Source organism: Corapipo altera, unplaced genomic scaffold, assembly GCF_003945725.1.
Source record: "Corapipo altera isolate COAL_440 unplaced genomic scaffold, ASM394572v1 56420, whole genome shotgun sequence".
Taxonomy (NCBI): domain Eukaryota; kingdom Metazoa; phylum Chordata; class Aves; order Passeriformes; family Pipridae; genus Corapipo; species Corapipo altera.
The window spans coordinates 1-9,146 of NW_020885834.1; the positions used below are offsets into that span (position 1 = coordinate 1).

The 9,146-nt window shown below is 45.1% G+C and overlaps 1 pseudogene; it reads left to right on the forward strand.

The window, feature by feature from the left end:
* The first annotated feature begins 10 nt into the window (after window positions 1–10).
* LOC113940838 lies at window positions 11–1,017 on the forward strand (annotated as a pseudogene).
* The last annotated feature ends 8,129 nt before the right edge of the window (window positions 1,018–9,146 follow it).

Consider the following 9,146-nt stretch of genomic DNA (forward strand, 5'->3'; position numbering starts at 1 on the left):
CTTCAGGCAAAGTTCTGACCTGCTCCGACACCAGCACATCCACACTGGGGCACGTCCCTACACGTGTGGGGAATGTGCAAAGAGCTTCAGTGACAACTCCACTCTGATCCGACACCAGCGCATCCACACTGGAGAATGTCTATACCCTTGTGGGGAATGTGGGAAGAGCTTCAGGGACAATTTCACTCTGGTCCAACACCAGCGCATCCACACTGGGGAACGGCCCTATACATGTGGGGAATGTGGGAAGAGCTTCAGGAGCAACTCCAACCTAAATCAACACCAGAGCATCCACACGGGGGAACGGCCCTACAAGTGCTTGGAATGTGGGAAGAGGTTTCGCACCAGGTCAGATGTCCTCGTGCACCAGCAGACGCACACGGATGAGAGGCCCTTCCGCTGCACCGACTGCGGGAAGGGCTTCAACCGGAACTCCACCCTCATCAGGCACCGGCGCATCCACAGTGGGGAGAGGCCCTACAAGTGTGGGGAGTGTGGGAAGAGCTTCACCCAGCGCTGTCACTTGACCTCACACCAACGGACTCACCATTAAGCGAAGCCCTACCAGTGCTCCGACTGTGGGAAGAGCTTTGGCTGCTGCTTCCACCCCGAATGAACCCCCTGATGGTGAGGCAACCACTGGAGTCCAGTGACTGTCAGTCCATCCCTTTTGACCACAAAGGGCCAGTCCCCTTTCACAGGGGCAGGTTCTTCCAACAGAACCCTTCTTGTGGGCAGTGTGGAGATTCCTGCCTTGGCTGGGGACCCCCCAAGGTCACTTCTGGAGGTTGAGAGCAGAGATCTCCCCACCAGCGTTGGTCTGGGGGAGTTCCATCCATCTCTATTTAAGAATTCTTGCTTTTGTGCCAGCTTGAGTAGAATTGCTTCAAGAATTGCTTTAGTGTAGAGTGCTGTCTTATCTTTTTCTGTACTCGTGGTAGTTTTAGTGTTTCTGTTGTGCAGTAAATAATTGTGATGAAGTTTTTTTGCCTGATCATTTTTAACCCTAAATAAATTAATTTCTATCAATAGATGTGATTTGCCATCATTAAAACCTGGGGGACCAAGTGGTTCAGTCACACTTCTGTAATTCCTCTCAACTGAAAGTGTTGGCGTGATCCAAGGCTGAGATTGGATCCAGCAGCCCCCAGCACCCCACAGTAAGTTGGGAGCTCAGGGGGGCCACCCCCCTTTGCCAACCCCCCTGTGCCCGAAGACCCCCATGGGACAATCAGACTCACCAGATCACCCTCCCTTTTCCACCCTTCTCTCTGTTCCTCCCACTTTCCTACTCTCCCCTCAATCCTCAATTTCCCCTCGAACAGTTTTTTGCTCCCAACCCCCACTTTTTGCCCCCTTTCCTGTGGGCACTGAAGGAGAAAATGAGGCTGCACACACAGAGTTCCTTTTCGGGACTTTTCCACCAACACTTTTCCTTGTCCCCTTTTATTCCTCTTCTCTTGTGAGCAGCACCCGGTGTTTGTCTTTTAGTCCACCAGAATTCCCAGCATTGCCCCAAAGCAGTGCCCTGATCCCACACATTCCCCTCCCCTCATGTGCTGGCTGTGTTCAGCCACCAGAGAAAAACACAGGCTACCATGCGGAGCGTTCCAAGTGGTTTCCACTTTGGCAAACAACACTCTCTGGATAGAAAACACCAGTCAAAGCCAAAACACTCCTTGTTTATCTGAATTAACTGAGTGCAGCTGCTGCTGCCTTAACTTGTTCCCACAAAAATTCTCAGGGTTCCTTTGCTTCCAGGAGGCCCCACATGTCCCAATGGTCCCTTGATTCCACGAGTTTCCCCAGTCTCCAAAGGTTCCTTTAGTTCCATGAGGCCCTGCAGTCCCCAAATGCCCTTTGGATTCTCAGAGATTTCCCATTGTCCCAGGGTCCCTTGTGCTTCAGAAGGAGCTGCAGTGGGACAGTGGCCCCTTGGTTCCATGAGCTCTGCAGTGTTCCAGGAATCCTTGGGTTCCAGGAGATCCTGCAGTTTCACAAGGACCACTTGAATGCAGGAGGTTCTGCAGGGTCACAGTGGTCCCTGGATTCTGGGAGGTTCAGAAATATCTCAGGGCTCCCTTGGTTCCAGGAGGTTCAACAGTGTCCCAGAATTCCTTTGATTTCATTTGGTCCTGCTTTATCCCAGAATATGGTTGTGACATTATAGGGGAGATGTGATGTCACAGGAAGGATGTGATATCATAGGCGAACTGTGATGTCACAGGAAGGATGTGATGTCACAGGAGAGGCCATGATGTCACAGGGAGGATATGATATTTCAGGAGAGGTGTGATGTCATATGATGGATGTGACATCATAGAAGAGATGTTATATCACAGGAAGGATGTGATGTCACAGGGGAGATGTGATGTCATATGATGGATCTGACATCATAAGGGATCCTTGATGACACAGGGATGATATGATGTCTCAGGGCAGGACGTGACGTCACAGGAATGATACGATATCACAGGAGAGATGTGATGTCACAGGAAAGATGTGATGTCACAGGGGAGAACGTGATGTCACAGGGAGGATGTGATGTCCCAGGCATGATATGAGACCACATGAGAGATGTGACGTCATATGATGGATGTGATGTCATAGAGGAGTTTTGATGGCACGGGGAGGATGTGACGTCACAGGGATGATATGAGATCATAGGAGAGGTGTGATATCATATGATGGATGTGATGTCATAGAGAGGCCATGATGTTATAACACGAATGTGATGTCACAAGGGAGATGTGATGTCACAACAAGGATGTGATGTCACAGGGACAATGCAATGTCACAGGTGAGCACGGGATGTCACAGGGAGGTGTGATGTCACGGGGAGGACATGATGTCACAGGGATAATATAAGATACAGGAAGGATGTGATGTCATAGGGGAGATGTGATGTCACAGAGGAGATGTGATGTCATGGGGAGGATGTGATGTCATGGGGCAGGTGTGATGTCAGACGGATGATATAATATCACAGGAGAGATGTGGTGTCATCTGATGGATGTGATGTCACAGGGAGGGTGTGATGTCACGGGCGAGCATGAGATGTCACAGGGATGATATGATATCACAGCAGAGATGTGATGTCACAGGAAGGGTGTAATGTCAAAGGAAATGTGATGTCATATGATGATTGTGTCATCGTAGGGGAGGTTGTGATGGCACAGGGGAGCTGTAGTGTCACAGGAAGGCTGTGATGTCATGGGGAGGTATGATGTCACAGGAGAGCTGTGATGTCATTTGATGGATGTGACATAATAGAGGAGATGTGATGTCACAGGAAGGATGTGATGTCACAGGGGAACTGTGATGTCACAGGGATGATATGGTATCACAGGAGAGATGTGATATCATATGATGGATGTGACGTCATAGAGGAGCCTTGATATCACAAGGATGTGATGTCCTGGGGAGGATGTGATGTCACAGGAGAGGACGTGACATCATAGGGGGGTATGATGTCATAAGGTAGGTGTGATGTCACAGGAAGAATGTGATGTCACAGGGAGCATGTGATGTCATTGAGGAGTGACACACACACACACCCCTTGCTCCAGCCAAAGCTGTGGAATTTATCTTTGCTTCCCTTGGGTTCAAGGTCAGGCTGTTACATTTCCATGGATGTCTAGAGATGAGTTAAGGGGAGCTCAGACCTTTTGGTGAGGAAGGACTTGTTTACTCTTAAGCATTTGAACTCAGCCTTTGTTCCTGGTTTCTTCCCACTCTTTCAGAACAGTTCATTTCCCATGGGGAAAGCTCTGATTCCCCAGCACAGTCAGGTTCTCCTGAGCTCAGGAGGTTTCACTGGTCTCATTTTTCTCTAGTATTAATTCTGTACCAAATTCTTGCTTCCTAGGTCAGTGAAATGTTAGAAGATGGAGAATCCCAACTTGATCTTGGACAGAACACTTACAGACTTCTTTATTCTATTGAATTCTTCCCTAATAGTTCTGAATGACAGGACACCCATGTGGAAAGTCCCTTTTCTGGTTTTCAGGACTTAAAAGAGATGCTTTTCTGATCTTGGTATTTATTGGAGTGTTATTTATTGAACTGTGAGGGTTGAATTGAGTGTTCCTTGCACCTTTAAAAAGTGAACCCCCTTTCATCTATTGTTTTAAAAACCATGCCTTAGATGTCAGACGACATGAAGACAGCATGTAGAGATAACCCTGATGTAAGTGATGGTTTCAGTCATCCTGTGTATGGATCAAAGATTTCCAAGGCTTTGTTCCAAGGCCGCTGCCCCGCCCCCACCCTCTGCCTGCCGCCTGATTGGCCACCACCCCACCAATGGGCCGTCCCGGAGGATGCAAATGTCCCACCCTGCTGCATATTCATGAGCTCGGGGCGGGGCTTTGAGCCCTTGATCAGGCGCGGGAGAGCTTCTGGTCCCTGCCCGCCGCTGCCACGCCTGGAGCGCGCCCATGCCAAGTGTTTGGGGTCGGCCACAGGAACTTTGCTTTTCCCTGTGGGGCGCATGGAGGATTTGTCCCCGGGCGCACATGGACTGGGGAGAACTTTGCCTGCCGGAGCCGCTCTCCCTGCACCGCCAGGAAGAGCAGGGACCGCTCCCCGCCCCCAGCCCAGCGCCGCACACCGCCTGCCCCAAACCGTGGCGGGCTCTTGAAGGAGCCGCAGTTCTTGGCTGTCACTTCTCAGGTACCTGGCAGAGTGACCCAGGACAGCGGGAATTTTCACCCCACTGACCCCCAGCAGCTTAATTCACCTCTTTACAGGAGTGCTTAGTGTGCATTTCTATGCACATCTGGTTGGGAGCCCCCTGCAAAGTGTCCACCCAAAAACACACTGAACCTTCAAACCCAGCTACACACCAGCCAGAGTGCTGTTTGAAGCTCAGGACTTTTAAACTGTGACTTTGAATGGAATATGTATTTGTGTGTCTTTTTAATGTAACCATGTTTTATTTCTTTGTTTGAAGTAGACATAATTTTTAAGTATGTATATGGATATTCTTTAGCCCTAATTTCTTCATTTGGATCTTTTCCTGAAAAACTGAGATCATTTGATCAGGTATAAACTATGAGTAAAGCAGGAAGAGTTTTTCTGAGGTTTTTCTCCAATAGCAGACTTAGGGAAAGAAGGGCCTCAGATACTTTGGGGGAGCTGTGGAGAGCTGAGCAGGAAGGCTCAGGAAAAGAACAACACCATCACAATGCAAAACTATGGAAAGATGAAGGAGCTTCAGGAAGCTCTTCACATCTGCAAAGGGTTTAGTCTTTTTTAACAGCTTACAGGAGATGGTGGCTCTGAGCCTCTTCCCGTTCAAATTCAGCTTTTGGCACAGTTGTTTGCAATGTCTTAAGTTTGAAGGACACGGTGAACCAGATCCAGGAGTTTGTTTTCTGCCTCTTTCGGTTGTTCCTGTGTTGTGCAGAGACCTTGCTTGTTGGAGTGCTGGTGTCTGTTCCTGGCAGCAATGACAAGGCCGAGTGCAGGAACAAGGTGGTGCTCTGGTACAAACCACTTGTCTGAAGTAAACAATGTCTTTTAGCACTTTGCCAGTACTTGAGGCACCTGCTGTTCAGATCTGCAGCAGACTTGCTGGTGGGCTACAGTAGGACCTGTGAGCAGCACGGAGAGGAAAACACCCATGAAAAATGGAAAAAGAGAGACCTCGTCCACTTCTCCTCACCAGTTGGGTCCCCACTGAGGCAGGCTGGGCAGGAATGGCATGGAATGATGGGACAGGGTTGTCACTGTGTCACTGTCTGTCAGGCTGAACTTCTGGGTCTGCATTTTCCAGCCCACTGAAAGCTGAGCTGAAGCAGTGAGAAGTGGCAAAGCTGCAAATTGCAAGTCAGCCCCAGCAAGACCTGCATTTTAAAAATGTTCTTCTAACATTTTACTTGCCAGCAGCAGTAAGTTGCTTGGCTGGGAAGAGGGATAAAAACACCTTTGATCTGTGTAAAATTCGGGTTAGGAAACTTGCAAGTCTTCCTTGGTTTTTTATTAGAAGCAATGAAAAATGTTGAACTGCTCTGTTGTCTGTCTCATTGTAAATGTGCAAGTTCATTTTTGAGCTGAATCAAATGGTTATGTAATTACATACTTCTCCTAATTATTGAGTAATTATATACTTATTATACTTGCTGAGTAATCACTCTGCTAGAATTTATTGTTACAACTAATTGTATAATTACTGTATATTAATATTGTTATCCAGGCAACTTGGAATAAAGTGTTATCCTTTTAATTCACATTCTGTTACTCAAAACTGTCTTTTTAAAATATAGTATATTTAGCCATTAGAAGAAAGATTGATAATGGAATAAAAATATCAGCAGAGGAAACACATGTTTTCCTTCCAGGTTCAGGCGGATGAAAATAAAATTATTAACGTGTTAAAACTGTACTGTAGATAGAAAAAATTTAATTTTCTCATGAATTTGGCATATAAATTGCTACTAGGCAACCCACTTTTATGCTTAAAGTTTGAATCTATCCTGTGTGCCAGTCTGTCAACACTAATTTTTAAACTTTCCTACACATTGGAGGGGAAATGTTTTAAAAATGCATCTTTTTTCCACAGCCAACTGAGTCCTTAAGTTTTTCATGTCACTAGAACCTTAAGAATGTATATGTCACATATACAGTTGGCCATTTCTAATGACTTTATTGTTAATAGAATAATGGGTGCATATGACAGTCACGTTGTTGTGAGATGGTCACAAGCAATCAGCTGCAGACACTGGAGAAACTGTGATGGATGACAGGAGAAATGTGCTTTGTTGGGTTGTATCTGCTCCCAAATCACCCCCAGGGACAGTTTGACAAAGGTGCAGAAGGAGGGTTTGATGTACAATTGAAGAGCTGAGTTCAGGGACTGTGGATGCATTTTTGTGGTGCTGGTTGAGCAACCTGGGTCCATGACAGTGATGTCAGACAAAAGAACTTTGCTCCTGCAGGATTCTGTATGTGGAGTGTGGGAAACGTTGTTGTTCTTCTGGCAGGAGAAGAAGCTTTGCCTTCATTGCTGTATCTAAAACAGGGTCTGGGGCTTGTGTAAACTTCAGTGAAATCCAAACTGAATCCATCAGGCTCCATGAAACCATCCCAGCTTCACCCTGCTGGAGTCTGTCCGGGTGCTCTGGTGCTGTGGCACGGGGTCATCCAGGGAGAACTGGAGCAATAAGGAACTGGGCTACAAGGCAGGTTTCTAAAGAGTTTTACAAAACTGCCCCCCCTCCACAAAACCTCAGAAAATAAGTGTGTCATCTGTTACCAGAAGAATCACTGAAAACACCCTTTGTGCCACTCTGTGAACACCAAAATAATGGAATTGTGTGGACTTGTACTGTGAGTAAATCAGAGATTGTTTGTAGGAATCCCCAAGTCAGGAGTAAATCCAGATCACTCATCCATAGTAAAATGTCCTGTGAGCAGGACTGAAATGTGCTGCACACACACGTTAGAGCACATCCTGGAAATATGGGAGATTGGAAGCTATTTTCAGATTTAATAACATTTCAGTTTTAACAGTTCATTTAAAACCTGAATGAAGATGTGTAAATCCAAGGAATTTCCCTTAAAAAATTAATTAAAACATTGATTTTCTAGGTTTTTTCTAATTCCATCTTATCAAGGTTTTGTAGAGGACTCAGATGTGAATATTCAATCTGCTGCCTGTGACAATGCCTGACTTCACTTACAATATTTTTAACAGTTATGTACTGTTCAATCTCATTCTCATACCTGTGATCTTAGACTTGTGTGATTCTGCTGTTGTTTGTAACAGAGAATTTCCTTTGACTTCACTGTGAGAGCTCTCCATGGAATGATGAACAGTTGTAATAATATTAATCATTTATATAGTGCTTTCTATGTTCAAAATACAGGATAGTCTTTAAATGAGCTCAGCTTTGCTCTCAGATATGTGAGTGAACTCTTCATTGATTTGAAAAAAATTGTTACCTGACATGCAATTTGTTTTTATTTTCTAGTCTTACTGGGTATTTTGGAAAGGATTTCTTTATTTTTGTAGGGCAGAATATTGTCTTATCTTAAGTTTGAGATCTTAAAAGGTTTACAAAGGACATGGAGGTTGCTGTGGTGTCCTCTGATGATTTCAGTTGATCAACTGAATGCTTCCAATCCTTTTATCTGTGAGGGGACTGCAGGCCATGCTGGAAAGCAGGTGTTACTGCAGGTGACTTTTTCTGCTCTGTGCAGGGAGTTAGCTTATAAACTCCTAAGGTGAGCATTTTTCTAGTGAATTCCAAAATTTTTACCAGTGTATCATAGGCACAAGAATGAACACTAACGTTTGGAATTTGCAGTTATCCCACAACTTTTCCAGAAGATCAGTAATTTCTGAGAGCTGGCTCCTGTTTGCAGTATAGAGCAGCCAGCTCTGCAACTACATGGTTGCTTCATGTGTTGGTTGGTTTATTTTCCAAGATTTACAAGTACCATAAACTGTTGCTAAAAGCAGGAGAACTGATGAATAATATTTTTTTCTCCTTAATATCCAAAATTTCGTGTGTATGTGTGTGTTATTGGTATAAACAGCAAGTTGTCTTCTGAGTAGGAATAAGACTTAGTTCCTAAAGACAGTGAATTGCAGCAGACACAAGGTCTAACATTTGTTCTTCTCCCCCCTTTCTTGTTTTTTCCTGACAGATAATGCTCATTATTCTGTGGTAAATGACACTCAGATGTTCTGCGGCAGCAGGAAATTCAATGGATGGGTACCATTAAAGGCCTGATTCCATTTTCTAACTCCACAGTGCAAGTGAATGCACCCAACAGCCAGGGCAGCTTGATAAGTGATGCTGTAACAATTGTCAGGCCTCCAGGAGGTGAGTAGGAAAAAGTGCTTTTTCTGTGCATGTAACAATTTCACAAACACTCTGTTGAACAAAATGTTATTTATTTTCTCAGCTGAGGACTGGAAGTTCAAAAGAATAGGTTTGCATTGGTAGTTCTTCCTACAAAAATTGTCCTTTTTGGCTTCTAATTTGTCACATGATTAACTTCAGGAACTAGAGAACGAAAACAGTTGTATAGTTAACATATTGTGAAGGTGAGAGGTGTATCATGTACTTCATTTTTTTCCTGTGAATGGTGGTGTATTCTATCAGGGACAGCTGATCTAGTCAAGAATATAGAGA